At 42.8% G+C, this 15,167-nt stretch overlaps 2 protein-coding genes across 2 annotated transcripts in view; both read left to right on the top strand.

The window, feature by feature from the left end:
* CMTR2 (cap methyltransferase 2) overlaps positions 1-5,132 on the top strand; it is a 40,254-nt gene extending 35,122 nt beyond the window's left edge. Inside the window, exon 4 of the transcript XR_003001904.1 lies at positions 5,022-5,132. The gene's annotated coding sequence lies outside the window, so the exon portion shown is untranslated. The remainder of the gene's footprint in view (positions 1-5,021) is intronic.
* Positions 1-15,167, top strand: part of HYDIN (HYDIN axonemal central pair apparatus protein) — a 431,085-nt gene that overhangs the window by 35,092 nt on the left and 380,826 nt on the right. The gene's annotated exons all lie outside the window — the stretch shown is intronic.

Below are 15,167 nucleotides of genomic sequence, written 5' to 3' on the forward strand. Positions count from 1 at the left end.
AAGTATCTGCCATAGGTTATTTTCACCCACCTTCAAGGGAAAAAGAAGCCTGCATTTCCGTGGCTTTGACCACATCTTCCTGGAAACAAAAAAGATAGATAGAAATCTCTGCAGCTTTTGAAGTTATGCCAAAGTGCTCCCAGGCAGGCACTGAGCATGGCCCCCTTTTAACATCCAGAGCTGAGAGGACTTGTACTGGGGAGAAAGGAAGGGTTACTTAGCAGATGGGTGCGTGTGGAATTCCTTGGTGAATTCTGAAACAGGCATGGGCCTGCACCCCAGGATTCTCTAACGAGAGGAGGCCTGAACACTGGCAACCTCTAGCCAAGAAACAGATGCCAGGCCTTCCTGCGTTGCCAAGAGCAGAAGACATCGGGGACTCAGGTTCTTTTGCTTGAATGTGTTGATGGAAGAGTGAGAGGGTAGGATACTTGGGGCATTTTTTATATTTCTTCCTGAGTGTAGAGTTTCATCATCACCAGCTGGCATCATTACAGTAGCTTCTTACCTGGTCTCCCTAACTCTAGCCTTTCTCCTCCCTGATTGACCTTTCTCACAGCCCGCAGGTAGTAAGTCCATACCTGAAACTCTGGCTGCCACTTCCCCAAGTACACCGTGCAGTTGAATGTTGCCATGTCTTTGCAAATGCTGAATCCTCCCACTTAATATGGCATGAGCCTACTTGTCTTTTTTTTTTTTTTTGGCCGTGCTGCGCGCCATGTGGGATCTTAGTTCTCCAGCCAGGGATCAAACCCACATCCCCTGCATGGGAAGTGCTGCATCTTAACCACTGGACCACCAGGGAAGTCCGAGCCTACTTATCTCTGAAGCACCAGTTCAAAGCTCAGTCTTTGATGTGGCCCTCCCTGACCACCTTCCTAGGTAAAAGGAAGTCACTGTTAACTCCTTAGCCACTCCCAAAATGATTTTTTTTTGCATTTTAATACATAACATCCCTGCTCTAACCATGTACTGTAATCATTTGCCATCCTGTCTCTAGTGTAGACTGTGGGCGTCTTATGGGCAGGAGCTGTGGTGTATTCCTCCCCGTATCCCTAGCACCTCACAGTACACAGCTTGTCTAAGTGCTGAGTAAACGTTTGTTGGATGAAATCCGAAAGCACAGAGCTTTCAGGTATATGATCATAGTGTTTACAGCCCTGACACAATCACTGGAAAAAAAAATGCTCTTCTCAGGTCAGCTTTCCCCTCTGCTGTCACATTGCTATCTCACCCATATGTGCCCCTTCTTAATTTCAACATTAGTGCCAGGAACTCTAGCTTTTAAGGGTAGGCAATGAGTTGCTTTCCTCCATGTCAATTTTCTCATTCAGCTGGGTGGTGGGGAGGTGACAGAGTTAGCAGGGATGAGGTCTAATGTAATGGAGTATTTGCGGGTGGGGAACAAGAACTTATTAGTTCCCTGTGCCCCCAGCTCCCATGATGGGTTAGCATATATCAAAAGCTTTAATAAGGGACTTCCCTGGTGGTGCAGTGGTTGGGAGTCTGCCTGCCAATGCAGGGGACACGGGTTCGAGCCCTGGGCCGGGAGGATCCCACATGCCGTGTTGCAGCTAAGCCTGTGAGCCACAACTACCGAGCCTGCGCTCTAGAGCCCACGAGCCACAACTACTGAGCCCACGTGCCACAACTACTGAGACCTGTGCGCTTATAGCCCCTGCTGCACAAGAGAAGCCACTGCGATGAGAAGCCCGCACAACACAATGAAGAGTAGCCCCTGCTCGCCACAACTAGAGAAAGCCTGCGTGCAGCAAGGAAGACCCAATGCAGCCATAAATAAATTAATTAATTAATTTGAAAAGAAAAGCTTTAATAAGCAAACTTTAAAAAAAATTGTATTTTTTAGAACAGTTAACTAAAGTGTATCACTTACTCAGATTTTCTTAGTTTTTATGTAATGTCATTTTCTGTTCCAGCATGCTACCCAGGATAGCACATTACTTTTAGTAATCCTGTTTATGTGGGCTTTTCTCTGTTGTGACAGTTTCTCAGACTTTGTTTTGGATGACCTTGACAATTTTGAGAAGCACTGGTCATGTGTATTGTAGTGTGTCCCTCTATTGGAATTTGATGTTTTTTCTCATGTTAGACTGGGGTTATGGGTTTTGGGGAGGAAGATCACAGAGGTAAAGTGTCATTTTCATCATGTCATATCAATAGTATAAGCAAACTTTAAAAAATGTGAGCATATAATTACCCTTCCCTGTCCTCAAACTTGTATTCCCGTCTGTATTTCCTATCTCGATTAATGGCATCATCACACACAGAGTCATGAAGACTAGAAACTGCATCTACTCTTTCTTTTCCATCCTCCATCCGACAAGCCATCAGTTACTAAGGTGCTTCTGCCCCAGTAGCTCTGTGCTTTTCCCCTTCTCTCATTCACACTGTCTCTGGTTTATTCTGTGCTGTTTTTTCCACCAACTATAACCGTTGTTCTCTAACTAGTCTCCCTGATTCCATTTCCTTTCCTCTCCACTTCATTATTCCTATTACTGTCAGTTAACGGTTGGTTTACGTCAGCTCCATCTTCAGAAATCTCAGAATGGTTCCTCACACACAGTAATGTTTAAATTTCTAGATGTGGAATTCAAGTCTCTTCTGGTGCTAGCACCAAATGACCTTGTTTGCCATAGTAAATATTAGTTCCCTTACTCTATATTTGTTGGTTTTGGGGAATTAATTTATCTCAAAAATAAATGGGTGTTTTCTTAAAGTAATTTTTCCCCCAGAAGAGTAAATGAAATGATGTGTGCATGTGTGTGGGGTGTGTGTGTGTGCTCACGTGCACATGAGTGACGTGTACACCTCACTGGGGATGTGTACCTCTCCTGGTCATGGCTTTATCTGGGAAAAAGAGCTACCCATGGCTTAAAGTCTGGTATGAATAGGACCCGTCCACTTGCAGCATAGTTTCTATCAAGTTAGAAAAGATGAGAGGGGAAAAGAAGGTGAGGAGAAAATAAAATACACTTTCCCAGAAGTGTGTGTAGGTGTTTAACAAAGCATCCACTCATTTTCCTTTTTTTAGTGGCTTAAAACAGCAGCATCTCTTCCCTCACAGTTTCTGTGGGGCAGGAATCCCAGCTCCCCTGGCTCAGGGTTTCTCACAGGCTGCAATCAAGGTATTAGCTTCTTCACTCATTTTCTTGCACTTCAATCACAAACACTTTCTAAAATGCACTGGCTAAAAACCTCAAGTACTTCAAACTTTAATGCAGAGAGCTTTTGTCATACTCCGGGAATAGCATTTAAATGTAAATTGAATTCCTTCTTGCCTAGGAGAGCCAGTTGTCCATGTCACAAGATGTGAAATGAGTCTGTTGTGTTTGATTGTATAATATGGCTGTCCTAAATTTTAATGAGCAAAAGAAATTGGCTTTCAAATTCCATCTGCGTATTATTCATATAAGTCCACAGTCTTCATTATTAAAGTTTAAAGTGCACGAGCAATTTGTGAAAAGTCTCTTGGGCAGCCTGGTGAGGAATGCATAAAGCAATCTAGACCAGGGACCATTTTCGTGCCCAACACTAGACAAAGAGAAGGGCTAACAGAGGTGCGGAAACAAGAGTGGGGAGAGCAGGAACCACGGGTCCGAGAGTGCTCGCAAGCAAGACTTTGGATAAGTCATTGGCTTAATAAATCAGGAAGACCAATGCTCTCTTTGCATAGTTATGCATATTGAACTGTTAACAGCTCATTGAAGCTGTGTTATGGGAAAAAGGCAGAGACTGTGCAGATATCGTCACCACTGATTTGGAAATTTTTTATTTCCTGAGCTCCTAAATAATGAAATTGTTTTACTGAGAGTGGAACAAGAACAGTTATTTTGGGATGGGAAACATCCGCAGCTCATCTGATAAGAGCCGCAACTGGTGTTTTTGCATTCTTTGGGAATCCCATTTATCCACGGTATAGAGTGCTTCAATCTCACGTTACTTTGATAACTCTGTTGCCAGCTGCAGAGGTAAAGCCTGTTTATTAAGGGTTTAGGTGGTAAAGTGCAGACACTGGCAGACCAAGACAGTTGGTGAGGAACAGGAAGAACACATGGACAGAACACATCATATAATTCCACTCTATCCATGTGGACTTCGACTTTATGTCCTCTTTATTTTGGCTCTCAAGAAACACACACACACACACACACACACACACAGCACTATCCACCCATGTATATATCAGCCATGTTCCTCTGCTAGGTTCCCAATTTTGCCCTCATTAGTAGAATAGCTAAGAATATTTTGAAGTACTCTTTTTTGGTGTATTATCCATGCCACGACTACCTTTATTAGTGCAAGTGGGCAATATTTGATTGTATAAATAGCCATGTTGCTACTACTTTTTAAATTTTCATTTCTTCTTTTTTTTTTCTGTTTCTGTCGGGAGGATTATTTTCTTAAATTCTAGCATAATTTTAGATTTTACCTTGTTGTTCATTCCCCACCAAAAGTTGTTGCCCTCAGTTTTCAAAGTCATAACCATCTCTAGAGGGTCAGCAGCTAGGACCAAATCATATTGGGGTCATCCTTGGCTGCCATTAACCCCTCTGATATGTCCATCTGCTTTTCTAATGAGGCCTGGGGCTGAGGACTCTCTGAAGCCTCAGAGTTGGTCTAATGAGATGACAAGGGCAATGGGCTACTTTCAAATTGGACTTGGTTGTTTCCTCCTAACGTTCAGGCTGGACAGCTAATGAAAGACCACTGGCTCAGTGTCTGCTTCCTACTGGCCCCCTTCTCATGTCATTATCATGGAGGTTGTACCCTTTTATGTTTAGTCTAGCTGGAAAATGAACAACTGAGAATTTTCCTCTCTTATCCCTGGTATCTGACACAGTTGATACAGTCTTGAATATATAGGTGTTTGAGAAATTTGTGCTTAAATGAATGAATGGATGAGTTCTTATATATTCCTCTCCATTTCTGTAACAGGATATAATTATCAGAGCAAAATTATTATATGGACTCAAATCAGACCTTTCTTTCTTCTCTTCTAGGTCAACTGGGCATTTCGCAGAACCTTCCTCATTTTGCCAGAAAAGAGAGTATGAGATTTGTTGCAACCTTTTCCCTCTAAAATCAAAGTTATAGCCCATCTCCATTTTCTCCTCTATGTAGTTCCGGCTCTGTTGCTTTCAGTTCTTTCGTTCCAAGTATCTAAGACTAAGTTTTATCTCAGAATTTGTCATCTTCACCGTGGTGAAGCCCTGACAAGCTGTTTATGGGGATGTTGTGGCCCCCATATGGAGCCTCACCCCTCCTTTTCCTCTGCTCTCTGGGGCTCTTGCTGGTTCACAGCAGCATCACCAGTGCCTGGCATGGAGTACATACTCATGAATAGCTGTGAGTATGTTAAATGAATAGATGATGGGGTTGTGAGCTTTCAGTGGCCCCCCAGTGACTGGCATGACCTGTTCTAGTGTGAAGATTCAATACAATATTTGATGAATCCATCAGAGGCATATTAATAAGTGAATCAGAATTTTACGGGTCCTTCAATGGCCACTTTAAGTTCAACCTCTCAAGCTTTACTCACAGCTGCAGCCAACGATGGTCTTGCCCTTCTTAACCACCCTTGTGTTTGTTGGATGTAATAATGTATTACAGTGCTATTTTGTGATGTCTTACACGTTAATATTTGCATGTCTATGTGCCTTCTCTCCCAGTGCTTTTATAGTATCATTTTCTAGAGAGAATAGGTAGTTCAGGTTTTTTTTCTCTAGCATGGTTGGTGTAAATTGGTGTATTTATTATTGATAGTTGCATGTATATCTTTGTCTGCTACCTCACAAGCAGACATATTCGCTCTTTGTGGTACTGCTACACCTTTGGGCCCTACAAACACAGGGATTCTATTTTGTGAGATTTTCATCCAAAAAAAGGAGAACAAACATAGTGCATCTCTAATTGTATAACTGCATTATCAAGTATTTTCCTAATAGGAGATGATTTTTACTTTGCCGGGATCTTGACAAGAACCAAATCCTCTGCCGACAATTAATTGTGCAGGCCTGATGACTGGAAGAATTTTTCACACACTAGCTCTGGCTCCACCTCTTTTAAACTGTAGGTCTTCTCTACCGCATACTTTTGGTTCCAGAGCCGCATGACACTTTTGTATCACGAATCAATCCCAGATCCTGGGTGTTCACATATACTATTCTTTAAATTGTGTCTCAAGGCCAACAGACACAGCAAGTGTCTGGTGTCTTCTCTTGACAAGTGTTTCTCTCTGGGGCTCCTCTTGGCAGTTAATCACTGGCAGTATATTCCCATTGGCCGTTCTTGGATTTGCATTTTTAGGAAGTCCAAGACAGAACAAAATCTGGTTTCAAACTCTCTTCCAACCCTATTTGACTCTATTGACTAAGGACATGAGGTCATCCTTAGGGCCTGAGATAAGATATATCTTCCCCCTACAAGCAAAACAGTGGGTAATTAAACATGGTGCGGACAGTTTTTGTTCCTAGGCCCTGTAATAGCATTGTAATTAGTCTTTAATTGTTGAGCTGAGTTTGATGTCCTAGCAGGAGAAGTTCAGTTCTACAAATTGAATAAATATAAATCACTGATATCAGAGGGGCATGGAAGATGGAGTGCCACAAAGAACCAGGTGGGGAAACTGGGAGTTGTGTCATCTTGGTTAAGACCTTAGACTCAAGTCAGACAGACCTAAGTCCTGCCACTTACTGCCTGTGTGATTTGGGGCAAGTCACTTACGCTTTGTGAGCTTCTGTTCCTCACTTGTGAAACGAAGAGAATAACCCCATGGTGTCGTGAGGATTCATGTGTAAAGCACTCTGCACAGAAGCACACATTAAGCACTTCAGAAATATTGGGTACCATTTATTTACTTCTAATGTTTCTCTCTCTTCTAGTTCTATCTATCTAGATAGATAGATATCTCATATATTTGGTTGTTTAAACCTTTTCCCAGAATCCAGCTTCTTTAGCCATTTTTCAGAAACAACTCTTTTGACAGCAGGGGCCAGGGCTTAGTCATTTTCTGCCCATAGTGCCTAAAAGCAGCACTTTGCACATAATAATCCCTACCATTCATTCAGTAATTTACTATTTCCAAAGTGTTTTCCTCTGCTGTATCACTCAGTCTTGAAAACCACGCTCCGATGGCTGTGGCGGTGTCACCCGAGCTCACCGTGCTCAGCCCTTCTGCTGCCTCTCATCCAGCTGGTGCCCAGCAGAGGGCCACCACCCTAGAGGCTCCTCCTTTGAAGATGCCTGGCTGCCCCTGTTGTCATTCAGATCTTACCACAGAGGTCACCTCTTCAGAGAGGCCTCTGGCTCATCACCTCAGTCATTCTCCATCAGCACATCCTATTTTACTATTTCAAGCACTTTTCCCATCTGATACTTGTTTGTTTATTTTTAATCCAACTTCTCATGCTAGAATATAGGTTTTGTGAGAGCAGAAATATCCTCTCTCTCCTTACAGTGTGCATTTTCAACAGGGGCGATAATATCCCTAGGGGGCAAAAAGTAGTTCTTGAGGGGGCAAAAAACTCACTCTTTTTATACAGATTTATATACGATACACCAACAGATATACAGTGTATACATGGTATTAAAATTTGGGAGGCAGAATTAGGACCAAAAATGTCTAAGAAGTCTCCTTAGAGGACCAATAATGAAATAAAAGGTTGAGAACATTGCTTCACAGTATAGAACAATACTGAGCACAGAGTAGGCTTATAAATAACATTTTTTTGAGTGACCGCATTACGCCCTTAAATAGCTGCAGAAACAGGTTCAGAGAGGTGAAGTAGCTAGCCTCAGGACATGAAGGTGATAGATGGTAGAATTGAGTCTCCAACCTAGGTTTCCTGGGTCTCGTGCTTTTTATTCTAAATGCTCAATATATGCTTTTTTGAGTTAGCTTGAACATACTAGACATTCCCACAAGAGGAAGCAAAGCAAACATATTTCCTAAGTGACCCAACAGGTGATCTCAGAAAGTCATTCTGTGCAGAAAGGTCCCAATAACCTTCTTCTCTGGGGGCATTAATGATGCTTGGCTCATCTTTGAAATGGGAGTTGGTTCCATCTCCGACTCTTGGTAAAATGAGAATGCAAAGGTGAGCAATATTTTTAGTGTCTTAGTAATTGTTTCAGTGCATCCCTGGGCAGAAAGAAATAACAAACAACTCCATTTACTAAGTAAGCAGGTCCAAATACCTTAATAAGCACTTCTGTTCTAACAATTTGGTGCCTGTTGAACAGTGCACACCTTTTCAAGCCTTGGAATCTTATCAGATACCGTGAGTCTCATATCCTGTTCCACACTGACTTTCACGTGGTGAAAGTGAAATTACTAAAAGCCCAGCTCTGAAAAGATTTGGTCATTGGAAGCAGTATAATAATCTAATATTAAAACTGAACCACCTCAAGCTAGTAGTTTCTGACAGACATTGCTGTGATTCCCATGACGATATAAAATAACCTGAGATGCCCCTCTGAGTTCACTGTGGTACCCTGAAGTGCCTCAGCATATAGTTTGGGAACTGTGGCAGTAGACCAAGGCAAGATATGATGCTGGCTCGAGATGGAGTGGTGGCAGGGCAGTTGGGAAGAAGTGGGAAGATTTGCAGAGATGAAGAAGTGAAAAATTAGAGGCAAAGAGAGCTGATCCAAAAATGGTAAACGAACAGGATGTGGAGGAAAGGTCTGAAAGATGAAGTCTGGCGCCTGGATACTTGAAGAACTCCCATGTAGTAGATGGCTTCTGGGGACTCTGCCCAGCCCACCTTCACTTTCTTGAGAACTGACAACCACCCTCCATACCGGAGTGGCCCTAGCAGCCATGTTCATCCACTGTGACTCATCTCTCTGGCAGAAGCGAATGGGCTCAGGGGATATGGTTTTGTCGATGAGTCAGCCTAAACCAATCAGATTTTCTCTCCCAAGAATTTGAAATGAAAACCTAGTGTTCTTGTTTCTTATGGCTGCTGCAACAAATCACCACCAACTGTGTGGCTTCCAATGATAGAAATTTATTCTCTCACAGTCTGGAGGCCAGAAGTCTGAAATCAAGGCATAGGCAGGGCCGCACTTGCTTTGGAGGCTCTGGGGGAGAATCCTTCCTTGCCTCTTCCAGTTTCTGGTGGTTGTTGGCAGTCCTTGGCTTCCTTGGCCATATCTCTTCAAGCGTTGCCTTTGTGGTCTCATTGCTGTTTGCCCTTTATGTGTCTGTGTCTTCTCCTGTTCTGTCTCTTACAAGGTCAGTGGATTTAGGGTCCACCTGGGTAATTCATGATATCTTAAGACTCTTAATTACAGCTGCAAACACCCTTTTTCTAAATAAGGTAATATTTATAGGATCTGGGTTTTGGGATACAGACACATCGTTTTTGGAGCCACCATTTAACCCACCACACTTAGAGACTTAGAGATGCATGTGAACTGAGAGGATGGATACGTGGGGCACTGGGATGACTATTTTGTAAGATTTGGGTGGAAAAGTAGAGAAAGATAGGTCTATGGTAAAGGAGAAAAATGACATAGATGTAGAGAGAGAAGCAGAAACAAAGGGATGTTTGGGCCCAGAGAGAGAGATGTAGACAGAGGAACCTGCCCTGCTTTGGCTTAACTTTCCACTCCTTGGTTCCTGTTGCCCAGGAAGTCCAGCCGCCCTCAGGTTCTATGACTTAGTTGAATTCTTCAACAGATTCTCCTATTTGCTTACGCTAGTCAGAGTAGATTTCTCTAATTTGCAGCCAGGAGCCTTGACAAAGGCCAAACAGCAGAAGGGAGGGGAAGTGAGTCTCAGTTTAGGCAGACCTTCAGTCTTCTTAAGGCAGTGATTTATGCCACCCCACCCAACGTCAACAGGAAATTCGGATGGTGGCTACTCACAAAACGAGGCTGATTAGATTTTTTAAAAATGTAAACCAGGAGAAGGTTTATTTACCTCACTGTCTCAGAGTGTGCAGAAGTAAAATTTTTTCTTACAATAATTCCACTCTACACACTACTCACAGCACTTGAAAGAACCGTGTGTTCCATTTTGAGGATTGGTGAAGGAGCGCATTGGCCCAATGGCATTTGTCCTATGAAGCATGACTAGGATGTAAAGGGACTAGAAATCATACCACATGAGAAACTGCTTATGGGACTTGGGCAGGTTAGTCTGAAAAATGGAGAATTTAGAAGGCCATGGTGGGTGGTTTTTAAACTGGAAGGATTGTCATGTAAGAGAGAAACTATTATTGGGAGTCACATTCTGGGTTAATTCGGGAAGAGATTTCCAAAAAATTTTAGTTCTTCAAAAATGGATTGGCATGATGCTTGATCTTAGGTTTGAGAAGGTGTGAGAAGTAAGCATCCTAAAAAAGACTCTGAGCTCGTTGGGAGTAGGGACTGCATTTTATTTTCTGGGTGTACTCAGTACCTAACATAATGTTTAGTGCTTAGTGAGTTCTCAGTCAAAGCTTGATAAATGGGAGAATGAAGAGCAGGAGTTTCGACAGAGACTGAGTGTCTTAGTTCATTTGAGCTGCTATAACAAAAACACCAGAGACTGGTGGCTTAAACAACAGACATTCATTTTTCACAGTTCTGGAGGCTGGGAAGTCCAAGATCAAGGTGCTGGCAGGTTCAGTGTCTGGTGAGAGCCCACTTCCTTTTTCATAAGGAAAGACACTTCACTGTGTGTAGACACTGTGAGAGGACACTTCACTGTGTCCTCACAGTGAGAAGATGGCGTTTCTTCTCGCTTCCTCCTCACATGGAGGAAGGGGCGGGGGAACTTGCTGAGGTCTCTTTTTACAAAGGCGTTAATCCCATTCATGAAGGCTTCACCTTCATGACCTAATCACCTCTCAAAGGCCCACCTCCTAATACCATCACACTGGGGATTAGTGAATTTTGAGTAATGACACAAACATTCTGTCTCTAGCACTGGATGACTATTGAGAGGTGATGTCAAAAAGAAGACAGACTGAAGGATGGTGACAATATTAGCAAGAATGATAGCTTTCATTTGTTAGGCCCTTGGTTTATGTTATTATCTTATTTAATCTTCAGCAATTCTGTGGGGTGGTTGCCCCTATTTTATAGATGTGGGAGCTGCATGAAACACAGAGAGGTTAAGTAGCAATCTCCACACAAGGAATAAGTTCAGAACTGGAGTCATCTCATACTAGTAAGAAAAATTACTGCTCATGTATTGAGCAACTACTATGTTCTAAGAGTTTTATACACATTGAACTCTAAGGCTCTTTACAATGGTGAGTCCATGATTTCTGGGTATCTGCCTCTCAGCTTCTTGCCCAGGGCCCTCCTCTGCATGGGTCCCATGGACCAGGATTGCTGAGGTGGGCTTGGTGTCTTGGGGCCTTCAGGGTTACTGGCATACTTCATTCTGAAGTCTGAAGAAGTCTCTGTCTTCACAGTCTTATCTGCTCATTGACCCAGTTATCTGCTCACACCTTGGAAAGGATGAGGCCCTGACCTCACCTCTCACACCCGATCCAAATGTGAGTTTCCTTGGGGGTCAGGTAGCTTAGGAATGGAGAAGTCTTCATACTTCCTGTTAGCTTTTTTGGTTGAAGGGACATGTAAGTTAACAAAAATGATTCCTAAATTTGATCTACTTTTTAATATCATAATTAGCGTTCAGTTGGATATCCATTTCTGGATAGTTTTTGTTTGTTTGTTTTTCCCTGTGTTTGCCTGCATGCCCGTCTCCCTGGCACTGAGAACAAAGTAGGCTTCCATCATTGTGCACCAGCTGCAAATGGGCTCTGAGGGAGTAGCGGCCATGGTCACTGGCTTCAGGTCTCAGCAGCCCTGGCAAGGCCTCGGGGGATGGGGGCTTAGATGCTAGTCTTAGGTCTGAGGCTGAGGTGCTGTGTGACTAGATAATCTATTTTCCTATGATAGTGTGCACTTTGATCCTTAACTTTATACATCTTCTGCTGTTCTGCACTCTTCAAGTGTAGCACATGTCGCTGCCTATATTCATAGCCTGTCTCATATTTGTATGTAACTGTGGGCCGCAGTCATAAAGCAGCTTAATTTGTTTCTTCTAGTCTCTTTAAAATGTCTCTGTGGGGCAAATTGCTTTCCAGCCTCTGGGTTAACTCAGGTGCCAAGAGTTTTGTGGACCCTCTTGGGTGTCAAAACACAGTCTTAATATGTTCTGTCCAAGGTGATAATCAAAACTTTTAACTTAAAATTATGGCTCCCTCCTTTTTTAGTTTGGGCCTGCTGCAAGCAGGAAACCTGCAGTTGGGGAATGAAAGCATCATCACTTTCTGCTTTCTTTCCTGTTGTCTGCTAATTGGGTTTATTGCCAGCTGCTATACCTGTGCCCCCAGTTGGGTAACTAACTGTTTTCTGGCTCCTCTGGGATTAGATTAGGAGGAGGGAAGAGAGGAAAAGGCATTAAGGAAGTTGTTACTTGTCTGATACTGCTGTGATTAGAATACTTCCTCTTGTGGGGCACTTTCAAGCGTCAGAAAACTTACCCTCATCACTGGGCATCTGTACCCTGCAGTTCTCTTAGTGGGGGTCAAATGCATCGCTGTTTTAGCTGGATCTTTGCTTTTCCTTGGCCCCTAGGAACCTGACAGTACCATTAGCTTCCCTGCGCTGAGGTGTCTGTCTCTCTTAGAAAGGACGCAGAATAACCCTACACATTTCTCAAGAGAAATCTGTAGCACCATAGAAAGCACTCATGCATTTTTTACCCTTGATAAACCCTGAGGTAAGGTGATGGGTTGTTCCCAACCAAGCAATTCTTCCTTTGTTCTGCTGTCTGCCTGCTAGTCCGCTCATGTCTTGCTCTTTAGAACAATTAGGTGGGATTCAGACACAAGCCCACTGTGCACCCTAGTATTTTAAACTTACTGAGTGGTGCCCTCAAACTCCTATTTTTTGGACTAGAGTTTAGGAAGTGGGGCTCACAGCTCAGGTCTCTTTGAAGAAATCCTCCTTAGTCACCTACTCTTGCCTCTTTTATACACTCCATGTGTGAAAGGCTTAAGAGTTGTCTATCCTGTTTTCTTTGTAAGTTCTTGTTCCTCTATTTGAAATTTGCTACGTACCGTGCCTCCACTGAAGTCTATTTTAACATCTGTAATAAGATAGCACTTGTTTAGTCAACTAGCATTAAGCTCTCACTAGACCAGTGCTGTCCAATAGAAAAATAATGCAAGCCACATATGTAGTTTATGTTTTAGAAAACATGTGTTTTCTAACAGATTAAAAAAAGGAACAGTGAGATTAATTTTAAAAATAATCTTATTTAATCCAATATATCCAAAATGTTGTCATTTCAACATGAAATCAGTGTTGAAAATTATTGAGATATTTTACATTCTCATTTTGCACAGTCTTTGAAATCCAGAGTTTATGCTTGCCCCACATTCCGATTCAGGCCAACCACATATCAAGTGGTCAGTGGTCACAGGTGTCTAGTGGCTACTGTAATAGACAGCATGGCAGTAGACTGTAAGCTCTACAGGCAAGACTGGTGTTGTCCTTGCCTTGTCATTGCTACTGTATGCACCTACTACATACACCACAGTGCTTGGTATATAGTAGGTGTTCAAATTTGTGAAATTGAACTAAAATATATTAAATGAAGAAATTGTCAAGGAAATTGTTCAACAGCTTCCCACAGCACTTAAAGTCTAAATCATTCAAGTCTGCACACATTTAGTTTGCCCACGTAGTTTGTAAGTCATTTATCCCGCAAGCATTTAAGCTCTATGAAGGCAGAGGTGTCTTTGTCTTGTCCTCACCATCTATCCCAGTTCCTAGTATTGTAAAATGAAGGTTCATGTAGTCAACAGATACTTACTTAGTGTCCATGCTGGGCTAGTTATTTTAGGTGCTGGGATACCTTCTTGAACAATGTAGACACAGTCTTTGCCTTCATGGAGCTCACAGACAATAAAATGTAACAAGGACTGAGAAGGAAATAACTCGGGTTATGTGATAGGGTGTAACTAGGGGGCAGAAGAGCAAGGGAGTAGGGAAAAGTAGCCAGTCCTTCAAAGAGCTAGGGGAAGGGCCATCTGACTGTGTCTTACCACAGTCCGACAGGCTCTCTCCTTTTCAGCCATATTGGCCGTTCATTTTCTCTAACACCCCATATTCATTTATTTTAACTTTCTGTTTCCTTTGCCTGTGTTGCTGTCTTCCTTGCTCTTGTATAGGTGTTGTCTTCTCATGTCTCAGCTCAAATACCATCTCCTCAGTGTGAACTTGCCTGACCATCCTTTCTAAAGGGCTCATCACCTTAGACACTCTCCATGTCCCAAATTTTGTTTATTGCCATATTCTGAAATGATCTTGTCTGTTCATCTGCTGTCTCCCACGCCATAAGGAGAGCTCTAAGAAATTAGCGACTCTGTCTTGACAATTTCCATCTTGCAGTGGCTAGAAAAGTGTCTCTATGGTAAATGTATGACCCATAATTAGTGATCAATAGATAATTTATTGAATGAATGAATAAAGGTCAAGAGTTAAAGTCTTTGGGAGCTGTCTCAAGGCATTTGAATGAGGCCACAGTCTCAATGGAATCTGGGAACGGCACTATTTTTTATCTTAAGTCTCTGAGAAGGAAGATGGGGGTAAATGCATACAGCAGTTATTCTTTTGGACTTTCTTGGGCATCCGGTAACCTGGTTTCTGGTTCTGGCTCCTTTAAGACTCTACAGTTATGGAGCATCCTGGGTAAATGGACATAAATTTTTGCGTGTAACTTAATGGTTCACAGACCTCCTGAAGAGGTAAAAGGACCCTTAAGTTAAAAATTCCTGTAGAAATGAGGACCCTCACAGCAACACCGGCAGAAAAATGTTAAATAAGATAATGCATGATGTATTTAAAGAACTAGGACAGGTGCCTGGTGAAGGGTGCCTTTGGGGAGAGAGGGTGTCTGAAGAATTTCTAGAAAACAAATGCTTTCCAAGTATCGCTGCCTGGCGGTTGCTATGGACGCTTGCCTTCTCCAATCATCGAGCGGCTTGCTAAGCTGTGCGGCGCTCCGTGGTTGCTGTGGCAACGGATGGCAACAGCTGTGCGACCAGGCTGCACCCGAGGAGAGCCCGCTGCTTGGAGCCGGTTGGGGAAGCCCTTGCTGCTGCGTCTGTGAGTTGGACGCGGGGTCTTGGTTT

Source organism: Neophocaena asiaeorientalis, unplaced genomic scaffold (assembly GCF_003031525.2).
Source record: "Neophocaena asiaeorientalis asiaeorientalis breed wild unplaced genomic scaffold, Neophocaena_asiaeorientalis_V1.1 scaffold40, whole genome shotgun sequence".
Taxonomy (NCBI): domain Eukaryota; kingdom Metazoa; phylum Chordata; class Mammalia; order Artiodactyla; family Phocoenidae; genus Neophocaena; species Neophocaena asiaeorientalis.